Source organism: Schistocerca gregaria, chromosome 6 (assembly GCF_023897955.1).
Source record: "Schistocerca gregaria isolate iqSchGreg1 chromosome 6, iqSchGreg1.2, whole genome shotgun sequence".
NCBI lineage: Eukaryota > Metazoa > Arthropoda > Insecta > Orthoptera > Acrididae > Schistocerca > Schistocerca gregaria.
Window position 1 is genome coordinate 1,882,905 of NC_064925.1, and position 17,135 is coordinate 1,900,039.

The 17,135-nt window shown below is 44.8% G+C and overlaps 1 protein-coding gene across 2 annotated transcripts in view; it reads left to right on the top strand.

Annotated features, from left to right (window-relative positions):
• LOC126279038 (uncharacterized) overlaps positions 1-17,135 on the top strand; it is a 265,038-nt gene that overhangs the window by 90,814 nt on the left and 157,089 nt on the right. The window lies entirely within an intron of this gene.

Consider the following 17,135-nt stretch of genomic DNA (forward strand, 5'->3'; position numbering starts at 1 on the left):
ACCTAACTAACCTAAGGACAGCACACACATCCATGTCCGAGGCAGCATTCGAACCTGCGGCCGTAGCGGTCGCGCGGTTCCAGACTGTAGCGCCTAGAACCGCTCGGCCACTCTGGCCGGCACATTTACACAATCGTCACGCTTGACAGAGCAGTTAGCAGAGATCAGTCTGGCCGCGGCCCTAGCTGGCCACCGAGGTCATCTGATGTCTCAGTGTGCGACTACTTTGTGTGGTGGCTTTGGAATATTTCTATCTTTTATGCCAGCAGGTGGAAAAAAGTTTCCAACAATTTTTCAGTCTCAAAAATTTCTCAATAGAGAATCTTTCAAACATCAGGAAACAGAATGCGCTTCCTCATTTGCTGTAGATATTTCGAGTATCATTCAAAGCTGTGTCAAGTGTTTCCCTAAACTATTTTATTTCTTACTTTCGGACAGATCGTTTCACAAATCATCTAATCATTACTTTTTTCAATTTTTATTTTAGAGATTGTTCAGAAAGTTCTCGAAATGTCCTATATGTAGTACTTGATTCGAACGAAGCCATTTTAAAAATAAAGTATCGCACCAATGTAGCCTTTTATGCACAAAACAGTTACAGTTGCAGGAGATGAGCTTCCTGACACCTAAGTTGCCTTCCTATCGTTTCCGTTCTTGAAATCTCCCAATTTTAGTAGAGGATTCGAAGGAAACCATTTTTACAGTTAAATATACGTAAAACCAGTGCAATTTTTCATGTGCTAAACCGCTATGTCCTTAAAGAGAATAATTTTTTGACACTCCATTTACGTAGGTAGTAGCAGCTGTTCATGAAATATTTGTTTTCCCTCAAATCAGGAATTACGTTTTTCTTAATTGCCCAAACTTCTTTCAAGCACATTGGTCTAATTAATACTTTATTTGAGCATTTTTCCACTTTTAATTTGACTATGAAAATTCGGATAAACCCATCGCGTAATTTATAGTGTGTCATATTTTCATCATATTTTCGTCACACTTTCGTCATTTGTTTGCAACTATAGACCAAAGCAAATATTTTGTTCCGATTGTGTTGGTCGCTGTTCCAACCGACAGTGTGTCGGGAATGTGTAGTCAGACGATGCTGGGCGAATAGAACTAAGAAACGAGCGCTAAAAATAAAATGAGTTTGTCGTGTTTAGGCAGCAAAGGAGCTCAGGGCGGCAGAATTAAAAAGAACGTAGGATGCAAATTGGTAATTACAAAATATGCTTTTCTGAAAAACGAAGAGCTGACAAAACATGTAAATTTAAGTTTTAGTATGTCTCTTCTGCGGGTACTTATCTAAGGTGTAGGCTTGTATGGTGGTATTACGGGCTGATAAGAGGAGAATGACGTGTCTATTTTAACGAAGAATGCAACGGAAAACTAAGTACCGAGTGGTTATAATTGAACTTTCCCTATTTAACACGTTATAACACTGAAACAAACGATCGTACGAGTACCAAATTTGGTAGCTTTAATGTCAATGACATTAATTCAACTGAAACACTTTTAGGACTCTGCTACGATAAATCGTACCATTACATACAGGTACCATTACTTCTATAAAAGAGGCACAGTATGGCGCCCACCAGTGTACAGAAGAATCTGAAAGCGCAGGATTGCATTCAGCACAGCATAACGAAGCATGTCCGTAGGTATGCTGGCGACCTATCTTCAGATCAACATATGTGTGAATGTTCCCCTGGTAAACTATGTCCTTCAGGTAGCCCCACAACCAGGAATCACAGAGAGATCAGGTGACCGTGCCAGCCAAGCATTTGGGAACGATCGGCTGAGAATTCTATCGTTTCCAAATCTGTTTCGCAGAAGCAAGTGAATTTCACGAGCTATGTGCGTTGGAGCCCCGTCTTGCATGAAAGCCGTTGAGTTCAGTGCCTCTCTCTCTCCTGTAGGGTGGGTATGACGTGCTGGCAAAGCATATCACATTAACGCTGACCAGTCTCACTGCACGTCTTTGGTCCTTGAGTGCCACCCTGTTCAAAAAGGAATGGGCGAATGATAGACGTAGCCGTGAAGCCACGCCGTACGGTGACACGTTCACCATACAGTTCAACTTTATGCACCGTGGCTGGAAGTGAAGATACCCACATTCGTCAATTCTTTGTGTTCGCCTCACCTGTGAGAGAAAAATGAGCTTCGTCTGTCCGTAGGATGGTCCAGGCCAGCCGTAGTCAACTTCAATCCTTGGGAGAAAATGCAGTAAGAAAATGGTTGTAAGTCCTGTGGTGCATGCCCCTGTACGATATGGGTCTTGTACAGATACGATTTGAGATTGATTGGAAGTGGAATAAGAGATTTTCAACTGTCGTGACACAGCACGCGCACAGCCTGACGATCGAGAATTGCGTGCAGCGTTGTCTGCCGCAGCAACAGCGATTTCGTCAGCCACCCGTGGTGCAGCTGGTCATCGGCCTCTTCCCGGAGCGACGCCCAGTTCTCCAGTTAATTCGAAGTTCTTCACCGTGCCCCGCACAGCAGGTGGAGAAAGAGAACCCTTCCGTAATCCTTTCAGCCGGCGACGTTCTCGAAGTGCAGCTGCAGCATTACTGTTACTTTGATAATACCGCTTCACCAGTAATGCCCTGCTCCTTTGGTCCAAGCTCACGGTGACACGTCAACAAGTGCACTGCGACTGGTCAGGAGTGAGAGACTGTGAGCCACGCTGACTGATCATGACACGTGGGGACCGTAGTTGTAAATGTACGGTGAGGCTGTGACGTACGGAAATAATGCACTCCATACTCTGGACATTAATGCTACCAAGTTTGGTACTCGTACAGTAGTTAATTTCCGTGTTATAGCGTGTTAAATAGGGAAAGTTTAATTATAACCAAGCGGTAGCTTGGGTAACCAGTGAAGAGAGAGAACCGAATCAGGAAGAAAGTAAGGTTATCGCACAATTGAAGTTCTGGAATGGAGAGACTGGCAGGACATATCCTGATACATGGAGGAATAATAGTTAATTTGGTTATAAAAGGAATTGTGGGGTTTGAACTTTCAGAGGAAATCCCAAGGCTTGAATACCGAGGGCTGCAGCACAGCAGCTGTAACGGCGCCACTGTCAGCGTATTTAGTCCAATGAGTTTCCAGCCCTTTAATATGCATTGTATCATAAGGGTGTAGCTAACTCAAAAAAATTAAAACTTTCTCAGTTTGAACTCCACAAGATGAAGTGAGTTTTCTTCCGTGCAGCTATTTCCTCACGATTTAATTACAAAAACTAATTGCTGTGACCCAAATGCAGGGAATATTGGAACATTTCGAAGCGGGGGCAAATACAGTTTTCTTGCCACTAACCGAATAGTGCAAGAAGAGTGGAGTGGTAGTCAGAAAGAGCTTTCTCTGGCGAGAGCTGATGTATAGCTGTAATGGAAACCTGCACGTTGTCCAGTAGCAGTAATACTCCCTCTCAATTTTTAAATATAAAAGTAAATTTATTAAATAGTAACTATGTGCTGTTGTCCTCCGACCCCACTTGAAAACCGGAATTCTAACGGGTATCGAAACTCCTGTTCGCTCGAACAGTGCACGGGTGTAGTGCCGCTTCATAGTGTGCCACGGGCACAATACCTCGGCGATCAGACACGTCAACATCTCCAGGTGCGCTAACGAACTGAACTCCTGAGGGCGCGCTGCCAACTTACATCCCCTCACCCCCCCCCCCCCTCCCCCAAACCACCACCCGAACACTCCGCTCCGCGGGAACATCCCTCGTGCAATTTGCTGTGGCCCCTCTAACGACGCTGTCCGAGTATTTGGAAGTTTGTGTCAATATCCTGGTACGATCGTACTCTATCGCCTGATTCTCGGCCAGCAGTGCTCTCCGACTGCTGACCTGTAAGGATACGTCAATCGAGAGAGCCTCTGGTGTTCTCCGCAACCATCTTCGAGTCCATACATTGTCGGCCCAATATGTCTTTCAACACTGACTCGGAATCTGGTTTACGCCGGCCTTCCGCAAACCGAGATCATCTTTGACGCTTCCCAATAATACTCTTGTTTTATTTGGCGGACAAAAGACAGATTTTACTTGGTGCTTCTCCAACATGCGTCCGATTTTTCCCGGTAGTGCGCCAGTGTACGATGCAAAGGCAGTGGCTGCCTCTTCCAATGTGCCTTTCATCTCCACCGGTTGTGCTGTTGTGGTGGGGCTGAGAGCGCACCTAATCTACCATTCTGAGTAAACATGTTTTCGGAATACAGTTCTAAGATGTTACTGGTCCTGCGGTACCCTTTCTGCATCTGACAGTGTGTGTGTCCTGTGTACTAGTGTACTTAGTTCCCCATTCTTCTTTGAAGGGTGGTGGCAGCTATCTGCATGCAAATGCAGGCCAATCTACATTTTCTTCCAATACTTACAGTGATCGAGGGTGCCATGAGTTCTTCTCTTCGTCACGACATCCAGGAATGGTAATCTTTCATCTGCTCCAGTCTCCATAGTGAATTTCATGTTTGGCTGTATGGAGTTCAAATGAATAACCAAGTCAAGGAGTCTGTCTCTTCCATAGGTCCAGTAGGAGAACGTGTGATACGTATTGGCGCAAGGGGGACACTATGCCAAGGGGGATACTACCCCAAAGTACCATTATCCAATATGGCGGCGATGACGTCACCAAACCCCAAGGCCGTGTCTACCCCACAGACTGCCACAAAAGTTTTGTCACGATGACGTCATCCAAGATGGGGGCCATGATGTCACCCCCCACCCCAGGGGGACACTACCCCACAGGGCGCCACAAAACGTTCGTCACGATACCATAATCCAACATGACAGAAAAGTGCCATGCCCCCTGGTGGGAAGTTCAAATTCCATCAGGACAATACAACCTCTACTAACCTAAGAAAATGGCGGAAAAGAAAGGTTACTTGGGCTACATCCACTAACCTAAGTCACCCGACCGCCACCTCTTCCTGGGAATTGGCGGTAAGTTTGAAGTTTGGAGGTACAATTGGTCAATTGGGCTACCTCCACTAACCTAAGAAAATGGCGGGAAAGAAAGGGCAACTGGTCTACTTCCACTAACACAAGACATCCGATCGCCGCCTCTTCCTAGGGATTGGCGGGAAATTTGAATTTTCGGAGTACAGAAAGGTCACTAGGGCTACCTCCACTAACCTAAGAAAATGGTGGGAAAGAATGGGCACTCGGACTACCTCCACTAACCTAAGAAAATGGTGGGAAAGAATGGGCACTCGGACTACCTCCACTAACCCAAGTCACCCAACCACCACATCTTCCTAGGGACTGGCAGTAAGAGGACGCGATCTGTGCTGGACATAAGTCTCTATTTTGCTCCACTTAACCTGCTGTTCTGTTCCATGTCACCCACTCGCGCACACCCTCCCCTAAACTATTGTACTGCTAACAACACGTTGATATAAAAATGCATGCAAATGAATTAAATCGATGTTTTTCACATGTATGGGGTAGTTTTCTTTAATTCAGTGCATTCTATTGGTCAGTGAACTAGATGGAATACAGTTTAAACAAAAGATCGCTAACAAAAAACACACACCACCACTCGATTCCCAACGCAGCCCCCGCCGCCCCCGCCGCCGGCCCCACCCTGGCTGTGACCGCTCTGGCGTCCATGGGCTGCCCTCCCTCAGCCTAGCAGATTAGAGCTGCAGCAACCAGCCTGCCCGTAGCGACCCGATTCCGCAGTGTCTCCTCCTCCGACGCCACATCCTCCCGATCACGTGCGCTGCAGCACACACCCCTGTCCACAGAACTCCAAGGCGCGCTCACACTGATCCCATACGTGAAACATCTCTGGGCCGCATGTGTGTTTAACCGTTGCTGACACTATACCTATGGATACTAACGTCACAGACTGCGCTATAGAAATCTACTCCAGAATAGCACATGCTGATTTCTCCCTAGCGATCCTAACGGAACATACGAGCTGTGTCCAGCCGTGCGTACCTGCCCCAGTGTGACTGACACCTCATTGTGAAATGTGCTCGTGTAGCTACAAACCACCGCAAGCGCATCTAATGAGGTTCTCAATCTTATAGTGATATCACATGGCTATGTAAAATAAGACCAAGTCCACCTCTCGGAAATTGTATAGTGTCCCAGACACAGTTAACGCTCGCTTTCGTGATGTCTTTAAATCTGAATGTAAGGCCAGGAAGTTGAACCGTCGTCCGCTTGAATGTTTTACCACTATGACACTTCACCATATACAGTTGAATGCCACTGGGAGCATCGGAAAAGTTGTTGACCTCATAGACAGATAGTCAACGGTGTGATTCTAGACTCCAGATAATGCGCTGTGTATGGCGATTCTGTGAACCACTGGTCAAAAAACTCGTGAAGCTTCTGAGATCGTACCGTTTTTAAACATTACTGTGACCTACCAACAGCAACTAGGACAGAAATAACAACTACTTAAAATCTTACATTAGCTTATTACCTATAAATTTATATCTCTAGTAAATACAGGGTGGTCCATTGCTGGTGACCGGGCCAAATATCTCACGAATAAGTATCAAACTAAAAAACTACAAAAACTACTTGTCTAGCTTGAAGGGGGAAACCAGATGGAACTAAACATTTTCCTCACAATTTGCAGTGAAACATATTGTAGTAACATCGGTAGAACATTAAGTAGGAAATCAGCATACATAACACCATTTAGATTGCCGTCGATAAAATGGGGGCCAATTATCCTTCCTCCCATAATGCTGCACCATACATTAACCCTTCAAGGTCGCTGATGTTTCACTTGTCGCAGCCATCGTGGATTTTCCGTTGCCCAACAGTGCATATTATGCCGGTTTACGCTGTCGCTGTTGGTGAATGACGCTTCGTCGCTAAATAGAACGCGTGGAAAAAATCTGTCATCGTCCCGTAATTTCTCTTGTGCCCAATGGCAGAACTATACACGACGTTCAATTCATGCCATGCAATTCATGGTGCACAGAAATATGGTACGGATACAGTCGATGTTGACGTAGCATTCTCAACACAGACTTTTTGAGATTCCCGATTCTCGAGCAGTTTGTCTGCTACTGATGTGCGGATTACCCGCGACAGCAGCTAAAACACCTTCTTGGGCATCATCATTTGTTGCAGGTCTTGGATGACGTTCCACATGTGGCTGAACACTTCCTGTTTCCTTAAATAATGTAACTATCCGGCCAACGGTCCGGGCACATGGATGATGTCGTCCAGGATACCGAGCAGCGTACACAGCACACGCCCACTGGGCATTTTGATCACAATAGCCATACATCAACAGAATATCGATCTTGTCCGCAATTGGTAAACGGTCCATTTTAACACCGGTAATGTATAACGAAGCAAACAACGTACGCACTAGCGGAATGTTACATTGATACCACGTACTAGTACGTTTGTGACTGTTAAAGATGGAAGGAGTATATAGAGGGTTTATACAAGGGCGATGTACTTGAGGACAATATTATTGAAAGGGAAGAGGATGTAGATGAAGACGAAATGGGAGATAAGATACTGCGTGAAGAGTTTGACAGAGCACTGAAAGACCTGAGTCGAAACAAGACCCCGGAGTAGACAACATTCCATTGGAACTACTGACGGCCTTGGGAGAGCCAGTCCTGACAAAACTGTACCATCTGGTGAGCAAGATGTACGAGACAGGCGAAATACCCTCAGTCTTTAAGAAGAATATAATAATTCCAATCCCAAAGAAAGCAGGTGCTGACAGATGTGAAAATTACCGAACTATCAGTTTAATAAGTCACAGCTGCAAAATACCAACGGGAATTCTTTACAGACGAATGGAAAAACTGGTAGATGCGGACCTCGGGTAGGATCAGTTTGGATTCCATAGAAATGTTGAAACACGTGAGGCAATACTGACCTTACGACTTATCTTAGAAGAAAGATTAAGGAAAGGCAAACCTACGTTTCTAGCATTTGTAGACTTGGATAAAGCTTTTGACAATGTTGACTGGAATACTCTTTCAAATTCTGAAGGTGGCAGGGGTAAAGTACAGGGAACGAAAGGCTATTTACAATTTGTACAGAAACCAGATGGCAGTCATAAGAGTCAAGGGGTATGAAAGGGAAGCAGTGGTTGGGAAGGGTGTGAGACAGGGTTGTAGCCTCTACCCGATGTTATTCAATCTGTATATTGAGCAAGCAGTAAAGGAAACAAAAGAAAAATTCTGAGTAGGTATTAAAATTCATGGAAAAGAAGTAAAAACTTTGAGGTTCGCCGACGACATTGTAATTCTGTCAGAGACAGCAAAGGACCTGGAAGAGCAGTTGAACGGAATGGACAGTGTCTTGAAAGGAGGATATAAGATGAACATCAACAAAAGCAAATCGAGGATAATGGAATGTAGTCAAATTAAGTCAGGTGATGCTGAGGGAATTAGATTAGGAAATGAGACACTTAAAGTAGTAAAGGAGTTTTGCTATTTAGGAAGTAAAATAACTGATGATGGTCGAAGTAGTGAGGATATAAAATGTAGACCGGCAATGGCAAGGAAAGATGGGAGATGAAGAAGCTTGCACAGGACAGAGTAGCATGGAGAACTGCATCAAACCAGTCTCAGGACTGAAGACCACAACAACAACAACAATAGCGCCATCTATCACAAAGCGAAAAAAGTGGTCCAACTAAAACATTCAGATTTCCTTACGTACTACACGAATCTGTAATAAAAATGAGGTTTTCTATAAAAAAAAACAGTTTATATCCGTTTGACCTATGGCAGCGCCATCTGGTTTCCCCCTTCAAGCTAGACGAGTTTCGTTTTTGTAGTTTTTTGCTATGATGCTTATTTCGTGAAATATTTGGCCCGGTCACTATCAATGGACCACCCTGTATGTAGTAAATTTTAATTAAACTGTGTGTAAAAAAGAAAATGAATTCTATCTAAAAAAAATAAATTGAAGTGTAGTTAGTAATAAATTACAAATTAAAAAACAGATTATTTGCCAGACTTATTAACTACAAGGAGAAGGATGGGATGCTTTTTAGTCCTCTAACAAGTCTCTTACTACTGGTGGCTACTACTCGAACGCAGCTGTGCAAGTGTTCGTCAGCCAGTTTCTTTCTGCACTAGTTTTTCACAAATTTAACACTGGGGAAAAAGTCTCACAGGAATGTGTCAATCTGTAGATTAGCCTCACGTTCAGGACAGGCTGGACCAAATATTTTTAGAGTTTGAAGAAAACGCTTATAAGGAGAGATCATTTTCAAGATCACTTCCAACTGCTCTGCTTCATTGTCTTCTAGAAAATCAAAGTCTTCCATAACACAACTAGAAAACTCTTTGTTGTTGTTGTTGTTGTTGTTGTTGTTGTTGTTGTCTACAGTCCAGAGACTGGTTTGATGCAGCTCTCCATGCTACTCTATCCTGTGCAAGCCTCTTAATCTCTGAACAACTACTGCAACCTACATCCGTCGAAATGTGCATAATGTATTCATCTCTTTGCCTCCCTCTACGTGTTTTACCATTCATGCTTCCCTGCAATACTAAATTGGTGATCCCTTGATGCCTCAGAACGTGTCCTACGAACCAGTCCCTACTTCTAGTCAGGTTGTGCCACAAATTCCTCTTTTCCCCAGTACCTCCTCATTAGTTACTTGATCTACCCATGTATCTTCAGGATTCTTCTGTCGCACCACGTTTCGAAAGCTTCTATTCTCTTATTGTCTAAACTACTTATCGTTCATGTTTCGCTTCCATACATGGCTACACTCCATACAAGTACTTTCAGGAAAGACTTCCTGACACTTAAATCTATTCTCGATGTTAACAAATTTATCTTCTTCTGAAGCGCTTTCCTTACATTTTATATCCTCCCTAGTTCGACCATCATTATCTGTTTTGCTGCCCAAATAGCATAACTGATCTACTACTTTAAGGTCTCATTTCCTAATCTGAATCCCTCAGCATCTCTTGAGTTAATTCGACTACATTCCATTATACTCGTTTTGCTTTTGTTGATTTTCATCTTATATTCTCCTTTCAAGACACTGTCCATTGCATTCAATAACACTTCCATGTCCTTTGCTGTCTCTGACAGAATTAAAATGTTATTCGCAAACTTCAAACTTTTTATTTCACTACGTTCTTGAGTTCCTACCCCAAATTTTTGTTTTGTTTCCTTCATTGCTTGCTCAATGTACAGACTGAATAACATCCGCGACAGGCTACAGCGGTACCTCACTCCCTTCTCAACTGCTGTTTTCTCTTTCACACCCTAGGTATTTTCATCAGTACTGACTACCACTCCTTGCCCCTCTCACTTACGACTTTACAAGCAGTTGCTGTGTCAGTGCACTTGGCGTATGTTGACAACATGTTCCCTTTACTTGCCCCCACATTATGCTCTTGATGAAGAGGCCCTAGCCGACCTTATTACATAGCTTCCCCGCCCCTTCATCCTCTGTGGTGCTTTTAATGCACACAATGTGCTTTGGGGCTTTACGACTACCTTCCCCAGGAGTAGATCAATTGAGAGGCTTCTCGTGCCAAATGCAGGACAGACCATGTGAGCGTGTGGGTTGCTATTCTGTCATTCTCCGCAACTGATTAATCTGAGATGTACCCTTTACCCTGTGGCTCCTGCTAGATACAATCTCCGCCCCCACACTACTACAGAAGTCAGACAGACGCTCCTAACGTTCTAAAGAGAAATGCCTGAAAAACTTTCAGCAATAAATATCTTCTGGAGTTGTCCGCTGTAAGGAAATGACACAAAAATTCTTACGTAACTAGTGGGATACTTGGGAACTGGAGTAATGCTAGTTAGTGTAAGAAAAACATGAAACTAACGAAAATTATTATTTATTTTGCAAACATTCTGAGAAATCGCATTGGCACTTTTAGTTACGAATTGAACAAGTTAATTCCGGATTCTTTTCGGAATGTGAAGTTACCTCTCAAGGGTAGGATTCGCTAATGAAATTTCTACTCAAAGTTTAAGATTGTTATTGACTTGGCAGGATGGCTGAGAGCTGTGCCTTCTCAACTTGAATAATTATCCATTAGAATGTTGCTAGGTACGGTCGAGGCTGTCGTGACTGAAATGCAGTGAAGTGTACTGTTGTGGAGGAAATATGGGGCTCACAAGAGCTGTAGCGCACAATACCGTAAGCTGCGATGACTGCTGTCTGCGCCGCTCGCTGCTGACAAATAAGACAATTCTCGTTCTATCTGGACTGACCTTCGCCAATCAAACTCTCCCTATGCCTTGATGAAGTCAAGGACTCCTATTGACCCCTAGTCTACCTATTGGCGTGGTACACCTGTCAGATAATCAGTCCACTGCGATGCCACTCAAAAATTCGCTCACAGGCGTTTAACTATAACTCTGTCCATTCACACCACACAATAAGTGTGGCGGCCAACACAGTGAACAACCCTTAATCGCAAGCACTCAATATAGAGTCGCACTCCGATTCACTGTCTACAGAGGTGCTCTCCCAGTGAAGTACTGAGGACAGACTTGTTCCTCGCTCTTTGAGTACACGTACGAGCGCGCACGCTCCCGTTACGTGTTCTCGCTCCAAGAGTGACAACGGAATGGCCCCGCTCCACGCCAGACGTGAAGGGGTATATCTTTCGGTCTTTTCCATTACACCTTCAGCTCAAGGCGTCAGAAATATCGTCTGCCAATCAGCATTGCTCTTCTAAAACAGGAGAATGACATTTCGTTTGAGGGGACCAATCCGGAAATCTGTAGCATTGGCGTTTGCTATCTCACTGTGAAAATCTCTGAAAATGCGTGCTATATTTGTAAAGAATGCGTAGGCTGGGCGCTCCCACACAATGTAGCGGAATTTGCTCTTAAGTTTAACATGGGGGCGTTCTTCCTTTCACTCAGGCAAACACTGTCCACTCCGTGGGCGGTCACTGGTTGGCATAGATAGGCTGGCTCGTCCTCTGAAGGGACTGGCATCCCGGCGTCTTGAATGTCTTGAATGTGTGTGTGTACGCCAGCCTTGAGTATTTCAATCTCGATGCGCCTTTGCGATTTATTTGTTATTTGCATATCGTTTACATGAATTCATACAACATTGACTTTATCTTATCGAGTTTGGGTTCGAATGAAGCGTCTTGATGTGCGGAATATGATTGTGAGGGCGGAATGTGTAAGCAATGAAGGTCAGAAGACCACGACGTCTTACAACCACTCACTTCTGAACAGAAACTGGGTAATTCTCTGCCATTAATCTCCCGCTTTGCTCAATGGGAAGTGGTCGACGTCTTGCTTAGAAGTGACCACTTCCCGATCTGGAGTCACTTGCCAGATGGCGTGTCACCTGGAAGGAAACCATTGCAATGGGTACCCTGTAGAGCCGATTGAACACTATAAAATGTTACCCAGTTTGAACGACATGCGAATGTCGAGGCATGGGTGGATCACGATGCACCACGCCTTTTTGCTCCATTCCATAACCCACGCGGCAACAGAAGAGGCAAGCTGTCCGTTGGTGGAGTGCTGAATGCTGCTCTGCAATCAGGGCCACGCGCCCAGCTCTACATAGGTTCAAGTGTCGGCCAACTGCACAGAATCTTGCAGCCTTTCGGGTGGCGAGAGCAAAGTGTGTCTGAATTATTCAAGAGAACAAGAAAAGGTCGTGGCAATAGTTCGTAAACACCATTAATCTTACCACCAAAAGTTCTGTCATTCGGAAGACCATCAGGAGAATTTATGGGAGAGGTGGTAAGTATCCAGTGGCTGCTGTAATGGGAAACAGCACTCTCCAAACCAATGCATGAGACATTGCCCATACTATGACGGCGTATTTTGTCAGAGTTACTGCAACAGCCAGTCACCATCCAGGTTTCCAGCGCCATAGAGCAGTTGCTAAGAGGTGTAGTTTGGACTTCCGGCCCACCTCTGATGAAGATTACAACTGGCCATTTTCCATGTGGGAGCAGGATTCTGCATTGTCTGCAGCTCGTGACATATCCCCTGGTCACGACAGGATCCATTACAGTATGCTGCGGCATCTCACAAGGCGAAACAAAGGTATCCTCCTCGCACTTTTTACTGTCGTTTGGGCGGAGGTCAGTTTCCCGAGTTGTGGCGTGAGGCAATTTTAATTCATCTTTTAAAACCTGGGAAAGACCGTACATGCCCAATTAGTTACCGTAGTGCTGCACTCACTAACTGCGTGGGGAAGACCTTGGGCCGGATGGTCAACCGCCGCCTTGTCTAAATCTTAGAATCCAGGCAACCCCTTAGTCGGTTTCAGTGTGGGCTCAGGAGGTATAACTCCACCTCTGATAACCTTACCCTCCTGGAGGCGGCTATACAACAGGCTTTCCTACGCTGACATCACCTTCTAAGTATATTTTTTGACATCACGAAGGCCTACAATACTACTTGGAGGAGTCTTATCCTGGAGCAGCTTCACGAATGAGGTTTTCGTGGTTGTCTTCCCATTTTTATTCAGACCTTTCTATCGGCATGATATTTTAGATACCGATTCAGTGACGTCCTGTATGATCGATTTGAATAGGAGAACGGTGTCCCTCAAGGTAGCTTTTTAAGTGTGACTCTCTTTGCCATAGCTATTAACAGCATTACGTCTATAATAAAAAGTCCTGTCAAGTGTTTGTAGATGACTTCTGTGTTTTGCTCTTCTTCAAGCCTCGCAACGACAACACGTCAACACGTCAGCTGCAACTAACTCTTCGACATTTGGATGAATGAGCACAGAATAGTGGTTTTAAGTTTTTCACCATTCTTTCTCGTTCCATTTTAAACTTTCCTGAGTTGAGGATGAGGGACACTGTCCTTACTTTTAAAATACACGGTGAGGTTTCTGGACGTCATATTTGACACTAAGCGTACGTGGTTACCATATCTTAAGGACCTGAAAAATGGTCACTTAATGCTTTAAGTATTTTAAAATGTCTTAGCCATAGTACATGGGGAGCACACAGGACTTGTCTGCTCCGGTATTATAGGGCATTTGTGCGATCTCGCCTCGATTATGGGTGCACAGTGTATGGGTCTGCGAGACCCTGTTGTTTAAAGATGTTGGACGTGGAGCACCACGAAGGGATTCGGTTGGCCACTGGGGCATTCAGAACAAGGCCCATACCGAGCCTCTGTGCAGAGGCTGGTGAACCGCCACTTCACGTCAGGCGATGGCTACTTATGTCAATACCATGCCGACGTGCCTACCTTTTTCGTAACTGGCAGCAGGCAATGAGGCCCTAAGGGATTCGTTCACAGGTTTGCCTTCTAGAGATGGGTGTGGCCGGTCGTGTCACAAGGATTCGCCTTCCTGACGTTTTCTGAGCGCAGTTCCACGCGATTCTGAAGGCACTGGAGCGGATGTGTCGTATTCGGGGCAAACGGTTTGTCATTTGCTCCGATTCCCTCAGTGCCTTACAGTCTTTACAGAACCTGTGCCCGGCTGAGGAGTTGGTCCAGCTGATATTTGACAAACTGTACTTGTTCCAACGGCAGGTTTAGCAGGTGTCATTCTGCTGGGCGCCAGGTCATGTAGGGATACAGGGACATGAACAGGCTGATCGGGCTGCCAATGAGGCCTGCAGAGGACAGGATGTGGCACAGTGTCCTATTCCCTTGCAGGCTGTCGTTTCCGCACTATATCTACATCTACATCCATACTCCGCAAGCCACCTGACGGTGTGTGGCGCAGGGTACTTTGAGTACTTCTATCGGTTCCCCCATCTATTCTAGTCTCATATTGTTCCTGGAAAGACAGATTGTCGATATGCCTCTGTGTGGGCTCTAATCTCTCTGATTTTATCCTCCTGGTCTCTTCGCGAGATATACTGCTTGATTCCTCGGTGAAGGTATGTTCTCGAAACTTCAACAAAAGCCCGTACCGAGCTATTGAGCATCTCTCCTGCAGAGTCTTTCACTGGAGTTTACCTATCATCTCCGTAACGCTTTCCAGATTACTAAATGATCCTGTAACGAAGCGCGCTGTTCTCCGTTGGATCTTCTCTCTCTCTCTTCTATCAACCCTATCTTGTACGGATCCCACACTGGTGAGCAATATTCAATTAGTGGGCGAACAAGTGTACTGCAACCTACTTCCTTTGTTTTCGGATTGCATTTCCTTAGGATTCTTCCAATGAATATGTCTGGCATCTGCTTTACCGACGATCAACTTTATATGATCATTCCATTTTCAATCACTCTTAATGCATACTCGCAGATAATTTATGGAATTAATTGCTTCCAGTTGCTGACCTGCTACATTGTATCTAAATGATAAAGGATCTTTCTTTCTATGTATTCGCACCATATTACACTTGTCTACATTGAGATTCAATTGTCATTCCTTGCACCATGCGTCAATTCGTTGCAGATCCTCCTACATTTCAGTAGAATTTTCCATTGTTACAACCTCTCGATATACTACAGCATCATCTGCAAAAAGCCTCAGTGAACTTCCGATGTAATCCACAAGATCATTTATGTATATTGTAAATAGCAACGGTCCTACGACACTCCCCTGCGGCACACCTGAAATCACTCGTACTTCGGAAAACTTCTCTGCATTGAGAATGACATGCTGCGTTCTGTTATCTAGGAACTCTTCAATCCAATCCCACAATTGGCCTGATAGTCCATATGCTCTTACTTTGTTCATTAAACGACTGTGGTGAACTGTATTGAACGCCTTGCGGAAGTCAAGAAACACGGCATTTACCTGGGAACCTGTGTCTATGGCCCCCTGAGTCTCGTGGACGAATAGCGCGAGCTGGGTTTCACACGATGGTCAGAAAGTGCATGCAGTTGTGGGATGAGGACTGGCTAGCGGTGATGGCCAATAAGCTGCAGCTGGTGAAGTCAACAACCTGGCCTTGGTGTTCCACCTGCCAGTTGCCCAGGCGGGATGAAGTGTCCCTCACACGTCTTAGAATTGGGCACTGCCCTCTCACGCATAGCTTTTTATTACTACAAGAGGATCCCACGTTTGTGATGCTTGCGGTGTGCACATCTCTGTTCGCCACTTTTTAACGGAATGCATTTGATATCGTGATGTGAGGGCAGGAGTAGATTTTGGTGGGGATCTGCCCTCTGTTTTAGTTGATGATGAGGCGTGTGCGACTAAGGTTTTAAAGTTTTGTTATATTTCTCGACTCTGGCCTAAACTCTTAGGCTGGAGGTTTTACTGTGTTGTAGAGTGACTGGCTTCTCTTTTTTTTTTATTCTTGTGGTCAGCCAATTACCTCCATGTGCCATATTGTTTTAGCTCCTTATACCAATTTCATCCTATGTCGTTAATATTTTACTACTGACGTAATACTTCATTCGTGGTTCTGTGCGGGTATGCAGATAGTTTTCCAACTTTTGTTACCTGCGTTTTACATGCTGTTTTATCTTCCTGCTTTGCGTATTTTACTGACACTCGTGTCAATCTGTTTTCGCGCGTGTGCTAAAGACCGTGCTGTTGTGCGCCCAAGCAAACATGTCCATGCCTGTAGCTGCTTGTATTTTATTCTTGCTGACTGGTCTTTACTGACAATGTAAGCAATTTAGTTTGTCTCACCCCCGTCTTGGGCGAACCTCGCGCCATTGTCTCAGTTGCAACTGTTTCCTCCGAAGTTAAAAGTCCCACAGAGTTCCACTGTGCGTAGCAAAAGATCAATCTTAATGTGATGTTTGTCGAGAAAGTCTAGACCGAGAATCACTGAATAACTTACGTCTATGCATGGCAACACCTCCACGCGTCCGTTGAACTTAGTTTTCCCGACTGAAAACTCTACTACTGCCATACTTAATGATTCCACCCTATTATCGCCAACCTCATGCAACCTATACCTTGGTGATCTGTCTCCTCTTTCCAGCGATGTCAAAACTGATAACTGATTCGCACCCGTGTCCACCAAAAAATTTGTTTCCTGACCTCACTCAGCCCCCGAAGCTACATTCTGTCTGTGCAGTAACTTGTGCTGTGTTACAATATATTGGGACTGCCTTTGAACGATTGAAGCGATCCTATTTCCTGGTTCCCTTGTCGGTGCTTTCCACCCTTCCTACCTCTACACTCATATGCCCGATGACCCACTATACCACACGCATGGCAATCTGGATGCCTACACTGCTTCTTTACATACCCCTCCTGACCCCATCTGTATCCCTTGACTTCACAAGCAAACAT